We start from the raw sequence: 16445 nt of genomic DNA, 5'->3' as shown, positions 1-16445 counted from the left end.
GGCAAAGGACACTCTGGTTAGGACAACATGTCAACCAACAGATTGGGAAAAGATCTTTACCCATCCTACAAAAGATAGAGGGCTTATATCCAAAATATACAAAGAACACAAGAAGTTACACTGCAGGGAGACAAATAACCCTATTAAAAAATGGGGTTCAGAGCTAAACAAAGAATTCACAACTGAGGAATGATGAATGGTTGAGAAACACCTAAAAAAATTTTCAACATCTTTATCCAAGAGGGACATGCCAATCAACACAAACCTGAGATTTCACCTCACATCAGTGAGAATGGCTAAAATCAAAAACTCAGGTCACAGCAGATGCTGGCGAGGATGTAGAATAGGAGGAAAACTCATCCATTGTTGGTGGGATTGCAGACTGGTAAAAGCATTTTGGAGATCAGTCTGGAGGTTCCTCAGAAAATTGGACATTGAACTACCTGAGAACCCAGCTATACCTCTCTTGGGTATATACCAAACGATGCCCCAACATACAACAAAGACACACGCTCGACTATGTTTATAGCAGGCTAATACATAATAGCCAGAAGCGGATAGATCCCAGGTGCTTTTCAAAGGTAGAATGGATACAGAAAATGTGGTATATCTACACAATGGAATATTACTCAGCTATCAAAAACAATGACTTTATGAAATTCATGGGCAAATGGAAGGAAATGGAAAATATCATTCTGAGTGAGGTAACCCAATCACAGAAAAACAAACATGGTATGTACTCATTGATAAGTGGCTATTAGCCCAAACGGTTGAAATGCCCTGGATGCACAGAACACATGAAACTCAAGAATGATGACCAAAATTCGAATGCTTCAATCCTTCTTTAAAAGGGGAGCAATAAAACGCTTGGCATGGAATAGGGAGGCAAATTGTAGAACAGAGGCAGAAGGAACACCCAGAGCCTGCCCCACATGTGACCCATACATATACAACCACCAAACTAGACAAGATGGATGAAGCAAAGAAGTGGAGGCCGACAGGAACCGGATATAGATCTCTCCTGAGAGGCACAGCCAGAATATGGAAAATACATAGATGAATGCCAGTAGCAAGCCACTGAAGTGTGAAGAGACCCCCCGTTGAAGGAACCAGAGAAAGGAGGGGAAGAGCTGAAGAGGTTTGAGACCCCATGTGAACAACAATGCCAAACAACCAGAGCTACCAGGGACTGAGCCTCTACCCAAAGACTATACATGGACTGACCCTGGTCTCCAACCTCATAGGTAGCAATGAATAGACTAGTAAGAGCACCAGTAGAAGAGGAAGCCCTTGGTCCTGCCAAGACTGAAGCCCCAGTGAACGTGATTATTGCAGGGAGGGCAGTAAATGGGTGAGGATGGGGAGGGGAACACACAAGGAGAAGGGGAGTGGGAAGGGCTAGGGGGATGTTGTCTCAGAAACTGGGAAAGGGGATAACAATAAAAGTGTAAACAACAAATACTCAGTTAATAAAGATGAACAAAAAGAAATACCCAATTCAATTAAGATGTAGGGAAAAATGTAAGTAAATAAAATAACCAAAAAAAAATGGAAAAATCATTAAAGAGAGAAAAAAAAGTTTATAATGGGACAACGTGGAAAAATCATCAGCATAACTCTGCCTAACTATGTACTTTTAGTGTTACATAAGTAATATGTCATATCAGTTATGATGCATTGTGTTAAAAATCCTATTTTAATTGAGCAATAACTAGTTACATTGGTTTCAATAAACCAATTGGTTTCTTTCCTACATAAATCAGGGTCATTATATTTGACTGACATGCTCTTCCATTTCAATGAAGATACTGAAGTTATATTTATTGGTGCATGCATATACAAGGGACATCACAGTGCCTTGCAAATATTTGTGCTTAATCAATTATCTTTGTTATTTCATACTTTTGTCATGAAAGAAGAAGCCTTTCTATCCATGGACAAAATTCAGTTCAGATACTCAAAATTTCTTCAATGCTTGACTACCTCTTATCTCAGTAATGTATCAAACTAAGTTCTAAGTGATTGAAGAAACAAAAATCAGCATAGGATTTATGGGCAACAAGCAGCAAAAGAACGTCTTTCTAATGAATAATATCAAACATTTAATGAAAGAACTTCATAAATACTTGTAATATTATTCTAGGAAATGAAATTAAATAGAGGCTGTCACATGTTCTACGTAACATAGCAAGGAATCAGATATATAATTCCACAAGAAATAAAGGGACAACAAACTAGAAGGAGACAATGGAATATTCTCTCTTAAATATGAAAGCAAATTTTTATTTTATATACCAATCAAATATTATAGTGCAAATATTAAGATGGCCATCCAATAGTATGACATAAAGGAAACAAATGAACCAAAGATATCCTTAATAATCAAGAGGGACACTGTAGTGTGTGAGTGCATTCTTTTCATCCTATCAAGCCTATAACATGTGATTTAGGCAAAAAGAGAAAGAGATTTCTTTCTTTTTTTTTTTTTTTTTTGGTTCTATTTTTCGGAGCTGGGGACCGAACCCAAGGCCTTGTGCTTCCTAGGCAAGCGCTCTACCACTGAGCTAAATCTCCAACCCCGAGAAAGAGATTTCTGAAGTACTATTTGTGTTCCAAATAACATAAAGATTGTATCTTGTGAAAACAATATGGAGCTTCACCTGTCAAACTTGACAAAAGCAAATTCGATATTACTAAAAAATCTGCATATTTCACCACTATGCTTGATATAATCACAACAGTATGGATCTCAGTCCAATGCATATGAACACCAAATAAGTTCCAAAGTGGTCACATGGCTCAGGATGGCATTTTAATTGCAGTCACAACAGAGTGAAAGAGTCAGCCTCCATGCATGTTCCCAAATCATTTAACATGGCATTACCACCCAGTATAGAAAAGGACAGAAATTCCCATTAGGACATTCTATTTACCCATTTTTAGGTGTGCTAAGGTACTGAAAAAATACTTATACTGTCAAAGACATAATTTACCAAAATATGGAACAAATTTAAATCCATAGTGAGTAGTAAAGTTAATAAACCCCATAATAAGATTTTATTGTAAACCAGGGAAGTAAAAATTATCCTGAAAATAGAGTAAAATTTCCACTTTATTTCTATTGGAATAGAATTCAGTGTGGCTCTTATGGACATAAGAATAAGGCAGTTCAAAAATTATAAAGCACATCAATTCTCCAGTCGTGTCACTCATTGTAATGTAAACAATTTACATATGTGAACATATCAGACATAAATCTGTGTTGTTGCAATATCAAATATGACAGGACTATATCAAAACAAATACCAACTAGACAAAAATAAATATGATATAATGTATTTATTAATATTAGCAATAAAATTCTCTGTCATAAATGACACATAAATTGTTTCATTCCTTCAAATAAAACATATGCAATTGTTCTCATTCATCATAATGAGGTATGAACAGACTCAACCAAAAAAAAATGTTTTAGCAAATGGCATTGACTGTCAAGGACTGATTATCAGGCAATCGATCAGCATTAAAACTCATTAAATGTCTGCACTGGAACAGATATCGGACAGCATGGATATTGAATCTGTATAATTCCAGGCATTATTGGATTTAACATAATTACACATTTTCCAGATAAAAGGAACCATAGGAAGATTGAGGAGATTTTGGAAACATGAATTTCATACAATAGGGAATGAAGAGAGAAAATGGTCTACTCCTGACTCATTGTTCCCTGTGAGACTGTGATTCCCTTCAATAGAAAATGGAAGGCAAAATGTCCCATGATTCAAGTCAAACCCTTAATGATATGGAACATTTATAACTTCTCAATTCTAGTCTTACTATAGAAGTTCTGATGAAATCAATTGGGTTCACAAATACGGCTGTTTACACGTGATCTGGTTCAAGCTGTCCAAAAGAATATTTTCCCTTGGAAGATTTGTGTCACAGATATGAATGAAATCATGGCGGTTTTGATGGAGAACATGATCTTCAAAACATGGTTTTGGAAATGTTTTGATCAAAAGTTTTCAGAACTCAGATCTAGTAGAGCTTGAGGCCAGAATTTTCCCACTATATCCAGGGAGCAGAACATAGGATGAATGGGAAGGAACTCTTGAATATAATTGAGTGAATCTCCAGACAGCAGAAGTCTTAGAATAAACACATACATGTAAATGTGGGTGTTATGTTTGTACACATAAAAAACAGGTTTCACAGCTGCTCCAGGCTAGATCCTAGCAGACATGAAGATGCTGTGTGGGTTCACTGTTGCCTTTTGGTTCCTGAAGTTTTCGCTATTCTTGTGCAGTTTGACTGAACCCAATTGCTTTTGGAGGATAAAGAATAGTGAAGATAATGATGGAGATTTGCAAAATGACTGTGGTTTTATACATTTTACAATCGAAGGACCTATTGAAGAAAAATTTTATAATAAACTTCTTAATTACATTAATTTTAGGTAAGTCATTAACATTGTCTCTTTCAATGTCATGAATTAGAAATATATAGCTCTGACAAAAAATTGTCAGATTCCATTGTGTTTTTCTCCCTGTAACCTAGGGAACCACTGAAAAATAATTATAACATCAATCACTATTTTAATACTTTCAAATATGTCACAGTTTAGCTTAGTGTTACTAAACTGCGTTCTAATTCACAAAGCTGGAAAATAAAATATCTGTTGACTCTGTGGATAACATATGGTGAAATATGAGTTCTCATTTGCCCTGAATTCGCATTTCCCACCTTTGGCAAAATTTAAGTGCGATGAAACTGCACCACTGCCTATCCTCCAATATCTGTCGATGATTCCTGTCTGAGCACGCATCAAAGGCCTCTATTGAAAGGTTATCTTATTTTGGTCTTAAAAGTTGTGCATAAATTCATATACTGAAATATATATGGGTGGGAGTAGGGAGGTCTGTTGTACTTGCTTCCACTTATTATTATTACATATACACTTATGAATATGCATATATTGTGCTTTATAAATGCTATTTAAATGAGCCCCTCCTGTCATTCTGAAGTTGTCACTGAATAGGGAAATAGCCTGCCTAGCTTCATTCTATTTTTTACTAGAATATTTTTTGGTCTAGTCATGCAAATACTCAGTCACATATTAAACTTATTAACAGTATGATATTGATGTTTACTATTTCTTTTACTTTTTTGATCAATATAACAGAGAAAATCTAGGAGGACAAATATATTTATCATAGTACAATTGAAATTTTACGTTTCTAACACCTCTTTAATCATCACTATGCTTAGTTTTTGAATACCAGAAAGAAAATAGGAGTTTTTTCTGGTTATGTTTTTTTGCTACTGATGAGATCAACAAGAATCCTCATCTTTTATCCAACATGTCTTTGTTATTTTAAATCATTTTTGGTATGTGTGAAGATACATTGTGAATTGTGAATTAAGTATATTCACAATCAAGCAAAGATTTGGATTTTACTAATTTTATCTGTAGATTGGAGACAACATGTATGTATAGCTTACAGGACCATTATGGAAAACATTCTTAAAACTGGCAATTAATTCCAAAGCTCCAAGGGTAAGAATGTGAGACACTGTATGAATTAACAACTTTAAAACTACCTTTACATGTGCCTACAAGAAAACTTGGACCCCATGCATTTTTGAGTATGCTGTTACACACACGAACACAACACACACACACACACACACACACACATACATAAACACACATACAAATATATATATATATATATATATATATATATATTAATAATCTGTTGTTCAAATTACTGATCTAACAGGCAAAACTGAATACTCAGACTTGTGAAGAATAGTCTAGAATATAATAGGAAAATATATAATATTTGTAATGTAATCATTCTATCCTTAAACTAAGTTATGAATGGTGAGTAACATTAATTGTACATGACTCCAAACATCCTAACAATAATATTTCTCAGGGGATATTTCATCCTCTCTTACAGACTTTTCTGATTTTCTTTGGACCATTTAACCCTAACCTGAGTGGCAATGACAAGTTTCCCTATTTCCATCAGTTGGCATCAAAGGACAAGTGTTTGTCCCATGGCATGACATCCCTGATGCTTCATTGTAAATGGAATTGGATAGGAATGGCCATTACAGATGATGACCAAGGTACTCAGTTTCTCTCAGACTTGAGAAAAGAAATGCAAAGGCATGCGGTCTGTTTAGCTTTTGTGAATATGATCCCAGAAAACATGCAACTATACATGGCAAGGGTTAAGGTTTATGACCAACAACTTATGACATCTAAAGCAAAAATTGTTATCATTTATGATGAAATGAACTCTACTCTAGAAGTCAGCTATAGGAGATGGGGAAACTTAGGTGCTCAGAGAATCTGTATCACAACCTCGCAATGGGATGTTATCACAAATATACAAGATTTCATCTTTGATTACTTTCATGGGATTGTCCTTTTTGTACACCACCACAGTGACGTTGCTGAGTTCAGAAATTTTATGCAAACAATAAACACGTCTATGAATCCAGTAGACATTTCACAGTCTATGCTGGTGTGTAATCATTTTAACTGTGCAATCTCAAAGAACAATGTTAAAATGGATTATTTTACTTTCAACAATACATTGCTTAGCACAGCGCACATTTGACATGGTCCTGAGTGAAGATGGTTACAATTTGTATAATGTTGTGTATGCTGTGGCCCACACTTACCATGAATTCATTTTACTACAAGTACAGTCTCAGAAATTGGCAAAAGCCAAAGGATTGTTCATTGACTGTCAGCAGGTAAAGCTTCATGTATTCATTATAATTAGATATATCAATATGCTCTCTCATGCCCCTGAAAAGCTCACATATATTTTAGAGATTATTCTATTAGACTAAAGATCTCAACACTGCAACACTCTCAAATGAATCTTTTACATGTACATATATCATGCACAGTGATCTTTTAATAGGAGACAATATATTTTTATGAATATCAGTGTATTTTGTGAAAATGTGTTTCAACATTTTTCCACATGACGTCAAATTTAAAATAGGAGATGAGTGAAAACCTTAAGTATTGACTACGGTAGAAAATTTTTCTCAAGAATAGTTTCTCAAGAATAAGTACATGTGCTTTGATTAATAGTTATTCTTTTAAATTAATAATTATTTATGAAATCGCAAATGACTATGAGTACACATTTTATTAAGTTTCTGTTTATTTAATATATGTATACAGTATGCATATAAAATACCTACTACCATTCTTTATTTCCACAACTTCTAGAATTTTAGACTTCTACTTATTTCTTACATAGGTGGCTTCAGTTCCTAAATAATATTTTGACAAACATGCACACACACACATAAACACACACACACACACACACACACACACACACACCATGTTACTTGTTTTCTGGTAATTATTTTTTCGAGCATGTTTTAAAATCAAACATTAATTAGTATATTAATTTTTAATGATTCAGGAGGTATAATGTATTTTACTACATGTGATTAGTTTCACACACCTGTCTTGTTTGAAAGACATTAAAAAATATGGTACATTCTCAATTCAGCTTTGCCTACATTGATATGCATATGTAATCATCTAATGATGCATCTCATTTAGGTGGCTTCCTCAGTGAAAACCAGTGTATTCAGTAACCCCGTTGGAGAACTGGTAAACATGAATCACAGGGAAAATCAGTGTGTAGAATATGACATTTACATCATTTGTAATTTTCCACAAGGCCTTGGATTAAAAGTCAAAATAGGAAGTTATTTTCCTTATTTCACACAGACTCAACAACTTCATATATCTGAAGACTTGGAATGGGCCACAGTAGGAACATTGGTAGATATGCCACAATGGTTATTTTTTCAATCTATATATATTTAAAACATGAGGCACTGAAATAGTAAACATGAGATGAAGACCAAATGCTACTTTTAATTTATATATTTTATTGTTCAATATATTTTATTACATTTTAAATGTTATCCCCATTCCCAGTTTCCCTTCCTCTGCACAAGATTGCTGTTTCTGTAATCAGTGGGAGGGATCTTGTGGAAGTTGGATGCCCTAGTATAGGGGAATATTAGAGTAGGGATGCCAAAGTGGGAAGGTTGGTGTTGAAGCTCCCTCATAAAAGCTGAGAGAGGGGAATGGGATGGAGATTCAAGATTTTCATTTAAACTTAGAAAAAGTCCATTAATTGTATGAGAGTCTTACATAACATACTTTGTTCTTATTCATTTGAACAACTCTTTCTTGGTGAAGCGTACCTTCTCTCTCAATACAACTCACTGCTCTAATTTATTTTTTACTTATAAATCTTGAGAGAGAAACTGATGCCAAATACCTTTCATTTCTATTAACCAGTTTAAGAAGAAAAATAATTTAATTGCTATAACTGACATGCTACATATAATATTACATGATATGGTAAATATTGTGTAAATTCCAGTGCACTGGAAAGTAATATATGATAATAATCAGAGGAATATTTATAGCCAAGACAGATAATGTCATATCTATCAATCTATGTGTCATTGTATATATTATATATACATTAACTACACTGACACACACTTTTGTGTGTGTGTGTGTTTGTGTGCGTTTGTGTGTATATGTGTGTGTGTGTGTTTGTGTATGTGTGTGTGTGCATTGCCTCAGGATCCCTGCTCCATGTGTAGTGTGACATGTACTGCTTGATTCAGGAAAATCCATCAGAATGAAACAGGAGACTGCTGCTTTGATTGTGTCCAGTGCCCAGATAACGACGGTTCCAACGATAAAGGTACATGTCTACATGAAAGATAAAATTGTTCAATAAAAGTATTGAAAATACTTTTTTAAAAATAGACAAAAAATATAGTCTCTTTCAAAACAAGAAATATGATATGGCCTACATGAATACCTAAAACTCCAGTTTTCAGAATATAATGATTGAATAATGTCAATATATTTTGCACCCTAGGAAATAAACTGCAATTTCTTATACAAAAATCTCATTTTTCTCATAATATAGTGACTACTGATTTTATATTATGCAGAAAATGTTTAGGGTATCATACATGTGTAACACTTTTTTTTTTCTTACTTTTGGAGCTGGAAACGGAACCTAGGGCCTTACTCTTGCTAGGCAAGCGCCCTAACACTGAGCTAAATACCCAACCCAGTGTAACACTTTTAAAAACAATAATTTTAACCATAATCTTTGCAGATCTTTATTCTTCTTTGATCGTTTGTACAAAGAATATTGACTATATTATCAGTACACAATCTTTCTCTCTATAACACAAGTTATTACCTGACAAAGACCAGATGCTCAGGATAACAGTTGTTCTTTAATGAAATATATTTTAATACCTTACATGGCTTAAAGGATTAAGACTTCTTCTAAAAGTTTGAACAAGGGCAGATATTTCAAGAATGCAGCAACACATGGGATAGTGCTTATCAGTAATCACTGTCTACCTAAGGAAATAAGGATGAATATCAATACCCATAACCTTCACACCTTATCCATCAATATCCATAACCATGGACTGTGTAGTTGGGAAAAAAGAGATTATACAACAAGAGGGATATGCACAGATCTATGAGATCTCTCTTTGGTCTTCTTCAAGGACAATATTCCCTTATGTGAATGGGTTTTGCATAAGTAATTATATGCTCTGGTGCCTATGCATAGGTACAGACACAGTGCACAACTCTCAAAGCACAGTACATAGTGTCTTACATGAAATGGCATCAACAACTATATCTGCAAATTATTTTGTCTGTCTGTAGTAAATTTATGGTTTGAAGAATAATATAATCTGAGATTATAAATATTATTAATCACATTTTTCTTTCTTCTTGGTTTAATAAGCATTTTTGTTCCATTCTCTGTGATGATAATCTGTTCCATCTAAAAGCATAGGTGAACAGAAATCCATATTAAGTTAATGGTCCCTATATCAGTAAGAAATGTAATAGATGCTCAACATCAAATTATTTATTTATATATCCTCTGAATAATACAAACAAAAATATTAACTACAGAATATGATAATATATAAGAGTTTATCGTTGTTTGCCAGCAGATATGGAACAGTGTGTGTGATGTCCAGATGATTCATACATAAATTTAGAGCAAACACAGTGCCTCCAAAGAACTGTGTCATTTCTAGCTTATGAAGATACACTGGGGATGGCTCTAGGCTGCATGGCCCTGTCCTTCTCGGCCATCACAATTCGAGTCCTAGTCACTTTTGTGAAGTACAAGGATACTCCCATTGTGAAAGCCAATAACCACATTCTCAGCTACATCCTGCTCATCTCTCTAGCTTTCTGTTTTCTCTGCTCATTGCTCTTCATTGGACATTTCAACCAGACCATCTGCATCTTACAGCAGACCACTTTTGGAGTATTTTTCACAGTGGTTATTTCCGCTGTGTTGGCCAAAACAATAACTGTGGTTACAGATTTCAAGCTCACTACTCCAGGGAAAAGGGTAAGAAGAATGATGATAACAGGGGCAAATAACTTTCTCATTTCCCATTTGGATACTAATCCAACTAGCTCTCTGTGGTATCTAGTTGGTGACATGTCCTCCCTTTATTGACAGAGATATACTATCAGTACATGGGAAAGTCATCATTATTTGCAAAAAAAAAAAAAAAAAAAAAAAAAAAAAAAACCACAATCATTGCCTTCTACTTTGTCTCGGGATGTTTGGGCTCCTTGGGTCTGGGGAGTTTCACTGTGGCTTTCTTGGCTAGGAACCTTCCTGACAGATTCAATGAAGACAACTTCCTAACATTCAGTATGTTGGTGTTCTACAGTGTCTGGATCACCTTCCTCCCTGTCTACCACAGCAGGCGGGGGAAGGTTATGATAATTGTGGAGGTTTTCTCTATTTTGGCTTCTAGCACAGTGTTGCTAGGTTGTACCTTTGTCCCAAATGTTATGTTCTTTTAGTTTGACCAGATTTAAATTTTCTTCAGAAATAAAAAGATAAATTGCTTTATCTAAAGTTTGATACTTTCAAAATATTAGATGATACTCAACTTATCTGTTTTACTTTGTCTTAACAAAGGTATTCCTTAATCATAAAAAAAGTTTAAGCAGTATACCTACAGACAGTATTTAAACCGCAGGGCAATATTGCTTAAAATGATACCAATTAGTAAGATTTGGTGGCAAATGAGCTCTCACAAACCTAAACATATTGAGAACAGGAAATATCAATTGAGGAATAGCTACTATCTCTTTGACTTGTAGTTATGTGTTTAAGGCATGTTCCTAATTAAGGATTATTATAAAGTGACCCTGCTGCCTCTAGGCAATGCCAACTCCAAGCAAGTTGTTCTGTGAATTATAAGAAAGAAGACTGTAGATAGGATGGAGATAAAGCCAGTAATCAGCATTATTCCATGGAATATTGTTGATTCCTTGCATCCATGTTCTTATCTTGGCATTGTTCAATTATATGTGGCCAAGAGATAGAAGGAAATAACACTTGTCTCATAACCTTTTGACCATGGTGTTTTGTTACAGCAACAGAAACTAAGACATCAGCAAATTAATAATTTGCCTTAGATGGGAATAGGAGTATCTTAGATCACTAATGCAATAAAAGGCATTGATTTAAAAACAGAAACAAGGTTGAATCATAGTACAGTGTGGAGCACAGTTACAGCTTTGGATATTCTTGATGGATATCACAGAGTCTTGACTTACTGGAATACCGTTAAACTGTACTATAAAGATGTTCAGAATATCCAATAACATACTAAGAAGAGTACAGTATATGAAAAGTATTGTGATGTACAGATTATGTCTGATCTATAAGGCTCTTGAACGTTAAATGAAAGCAGCATTTCACTATGCGAAAAAACAATAATGAAAATATAGTAATGCACAATAACTTTATCACTATTAGGTTACCGAAGTCGAGGAACAAATAAGTCACTTTACATGAAGAATCTCATTACACATTGTATCAAAATAGGAGTAACAAAATACTATTCAGTTTAATATTACATACACAAAGAGTTAAATACAAACATAAACCCATTGCTATTTGCCAACATTATTTGGTGATGTACGGCGTCATTTTTCACAAAATATTGCTTGTTCCTTTATTTTTAACACTGATTTGATACTTTATTTTTGAGGCTGTAATTTAATTGCATTTTTCTTTATATTTCATGATTCCAACTTATCATTTGTAATTCTCCCCGCACTCCTACAATGCACAGGGGCTCATATATCAATCAATATTACTGAATGCATATATGTATCTTATATACATATACATTTTAAAATATAAGCTGTAGATAACATCTAAATTTGCATTTATATTGTGATAACTCATTACTTGGTACTACATGAAAAATATTTGTTCTTTTCCTTTGCAATGACAAATGCTACCATATATATATATATATATATATATATATATATGCATAATATATATATATATATTTCCCTATTAATTGTTATTTAAGATAAATTTTTTGAGCTTACTACCTTCCAAACAGGCATACACAGCGTAATGATTCTTCATTAGATTGTACTTTTTGAGACATATTCCTAAAGTTTTTTGTTTTACATATGATCCTTTCAGAATATTTGTATTTACAGCCAACTTCCTCATTCTTTGATTTTCAAGATCTTTCCCTTCAATTGTTGCACTTTTCCCTGTGCCTTGGATGAAGGAAAAACATTTGAGAGCATACATTCATCTTTATTCCTTTCATCTTTCCTCTAGTTGTATGTAATATAATTTCTAACTAGTTCAATTCTAGTCTTTAGAGGTAATGTTTCTAGTTGGAGACTAACACAAGTTGTACATACAGATATAAAATGTAATCCCCATTTTCTGCCACTGTCACACGTCCCTGGCTGAAAGTAAGTTTGTTAGTTTGATCCATAACTGTGTTAAATAACTTCTTGGGGAACTGTACTTAATCATTTAGCATATTGTCCCCAAGTTCAACTTTTGATGAACATTCACACGGGATGCAATTATTCTCAAAACATTTCTACATATTTTAAAGATCTATCCAAACGTCTCTTCCTCAGATGCCTTTTTTACCAAGTTCTTATTTTTCATTGATTTTAATTTAACTTAATACCTTTTTATTTCTGCTTTGTGAATTTCATATCATGTATCCACACAGGTTCATTTGATAAAGCATAAGCAAAATATTGTGTTGGCTAATTTTTTCACCTTGATACAAATTAGACTTACTTGAGAGGAGGGACTGTGTACTTAATTTTAGGGTATTTATTTGAACAATGATAAATGCAGTAGATAAACAAACAAATGTTGGTAATGCTCCCTGTAGTCCATTAGCCCTGGGCAGTATAGAAAAGCAGGCTGAACAGGGATTTTTATTCCTCCATGGTAGTGTATAGTTCCAAACAAACTTTTCTCTACATCATAGTATAAGTAGGAAGCCAAATGAACACTAAAATTCCCCAAATTGCTTTGGTTAGTGTTTTAGCTCACCAACAGAAATTGACTTCAAACTTGCTGACAAATTTGATTCAAATTAAGGACTGAGTCTTAAGCACAAAATAATATGATTGACGTGTTTTCTTAATTTCCTTATAATTGAAGCACAATGATCAATGAAGGCAAGGCAGTACTTGATCATAATTTTCTCAATTGGAAGGATGAGGCAAGGATGGGTAATGAGAAACAATGTAAAAATTGAGCTGAGAGATGCTAGATCCATTTAGTAATTGTGAGCATCTGTACCTTTAATATGAATAGAAATATTTTCAAATGTTTCCTGTTTTGGGTTGGGGAGATAGTTTGGTAATGAAGGGAATTTTTTAGCGGGCTCACAAGATTCTATTAATACACTTCTTAGTTATCATTTTCCACTTTAATCCTCATGTACCCATGGACACATCAATCTCTCTCCACAACATATACATGATTTAAAATTATAGGGAAAAGAAAATAAATAAAAAAACAACCAAAATTCTATGAATAAGTTCTCTGATTTACTTCTTTTTTCTCCAAAGTTAAGTTCTACTATTCAAATTTAGGCTCAAATTCAAGAACTCATACTAATCTTAAACATTCAATTTTTCTACCCAAACATCCTTAACTAATTCTGGCCTGAAACTGCACACTGCACAGGTGTACTTCCTAACGTGAACAAATAATACCATGTATAAATCACATAAGAAGAAAAAAAGCAGCAGCCACAAATACATAAGTGTTCTCTAGGAAGCTGGGTTCAGTTGCTGCCAAATGCCTGTAATCTCTGTAAGAAGAAGGCATATGGGAGGCCTGTAAGTTCATCAAAAAAAATCTTCTGCTAAACAGTGAACATATGACTAACATGAGAGATTAGAGAATATCTTACAAGTAAAAACAAAGATTCTCTCAGATTTGAAACCTTTTTTTTCCTAGAGTCAATATTGATTATGAAGTTTGGTGGCTTCTGGAATCTTCTAGAATCAACACTATCACTTGTTCCCTGAGTTATGACCACGTGTATTTGAATTAAAATAAAAAAAAAACCTACAGGTTTCCATTTAAAAAAATAAACTATACTTTTTTGTTTCAAAATTTATTCTTTATAGCATATCTCTAAATTGTTAATTCTCTTCTACATTGTCAGATTAGATTCTAAGTTTTGGCAAAAGGCTTTAAAACAAATTGTCAACCTGTGGCTAGTACATCAGGATGAAATTTTTCATTAAATTATTTCATTTACTTAAATTCCAAACTTTGCTCTCCATGATCCACTTTCTGGGAGTTATTCACCCATCACCTCTAGCATATGCCTTGACAGGGTATTCCCCCAAATATTACTGGTGCTCATGAATGACACATTCCTCACCCTCTCCTGCATCAATTTTCCCTGTGACATAAAGTCTCTACAGAATTTGGCACATCTTCTCTTACAGGAGACAAACAATGTTCTCCTCTGAAACATATGTGCTGGGGGAAACAGGCCAGCTCATAAATGTTCAATGGATAGTGTATTCGATTTTGGTAGTTCTCAGCGATGTACATTAGTTGACACTGTTTTTCTTCCTATGGGCTTTCCACAACCTTCATCTCCTTCGATCCTTTCTCTAAGTCTTTGTCAGTGATCAGTGTCTCAGTCCAATGATTGACTATAAGTATCTGTCTCAGTCAGCTCTGAGTATAGACTCACAAGAGACAGCCCTGATAGTCTCCTGTCTGCAAACACAACAAGGCATCAATAATAGTGTCAGGGTTTGGTGGCCATGTTGGATGGATCCCATGTTGGACTGGTCCTTCAGTGGAAAAATTAGACTTCGGAAGGAGAAACTGAAAATGTTTTAGTGCGACTCATTATTATAGAAATTGTATTAAATATTCATGGCATTAGGAAGATGGAGAACCACTGCTCTAAAATGACAAATATGTGTTGGTTTGTGTTTGATTTCAAGGTTGAACACATTGCATTCTACAGCCAGTAATTAGCCCTCTGATTCTGAAAGATAGGTCAATTTTCTTCTGTCCCTAGTTCTTGGTAGTTTTCTGCTTTATGTGGGGGTGTAAACATGTTTCCACATAAAATTTCTTCCTTTTCATGTTCATAAGTACATTGATATTACAGTTATTGCTTTTGTCTATTTTGTCATTTTCTAGGGGACTATGATTTACAGTAGATGATCTGGTATTCTTTCCACTGCCTCCTCAATTAGGTTCCATGAGTCAAAGACAAAGTAACTACGATGTAGCTGTATTTGGATGTTGGTAGGTATACCTATCTGTGGTTAAATAAAAGGAGCGAATTTCAATCTTCCTAATGCTGCAACCCTGGCACCATCCCTGACTAGGCTATGTTATTTGTACTCAGTGGGAGAGGAAGTAGCTAGACCTACAGACTTTTGATGTATCAAGGTGACTGAATATTCATAGGGTATCCTACCCTTTCTCAAAATGATGGAGGAAATGTGGAGAGCTGAAAATGCTCCTAACCCTCAAGACACTGGAAACTCCAAGAAGTTTAGAGGTGTGATGGGGTGGGCAGTGTTTAGTCATTATGAGATGTAGAACTCTCCAGGGAATAGAACAGAACTGGAATAAAATCTGGAGTGTATAAATAAATAAATAAATAAATAAATAAATTAATTAATTAATACTTTAAAAAAGAATATATGAAAGGAGAACTCCAAGAGGGGGAAGCAACTATGATGTAAAGTGAATAAATTAATACATTCATATACACAAACATACATACATACATACATACATGTAGAGAACTGCGACAGGCCGCACCTCAAAGATGGCGCTGGTTTCTGCCTTCCACCCTCCCAATGGTGAGTGCTCCTTGCAGTAAACAAGTCCTTATTTGGCTATGTCTGCCTGGCGCGCTAGCTTCCCCATAGTGAAAGCCTATCTACATGACCCATGTGGCTTGCTAGGAATGGCCAGTGGTAGCTATTTAAGTATGGTGCAGGGCGTTCC

General features: G+C 34.5%; 1 pseudogene; it reads left to right on the top strand.

Annotated features, from left to right (window-relative positions):
* LOC103694654 (vomeronasal type-2 receptor 116-like) lies at positions 6027–10982 on the top strand (annotated as a pseudogene).

The sequence above is a fragment of the Rattus norvegicus genome, chromosome Y (genome assembly GCF_021556685.1).
Source record: "Rattus norvegicus strain SHRSP/BbbUtx chromosome Y, alternate assembly SHRSP_T2T, whole genome shotgun sequence".
Taxonomy (NCBI): Eukaryota; Metazoa; Chordata; class Mammalia; order Rodentia; family Muridae; genus Rattus; species Rattus norvegicus.
Note: the sequence above shows the minus strand (reverse complement) of the source record. Positions and strands in the feature narration are given on the sequence as shown.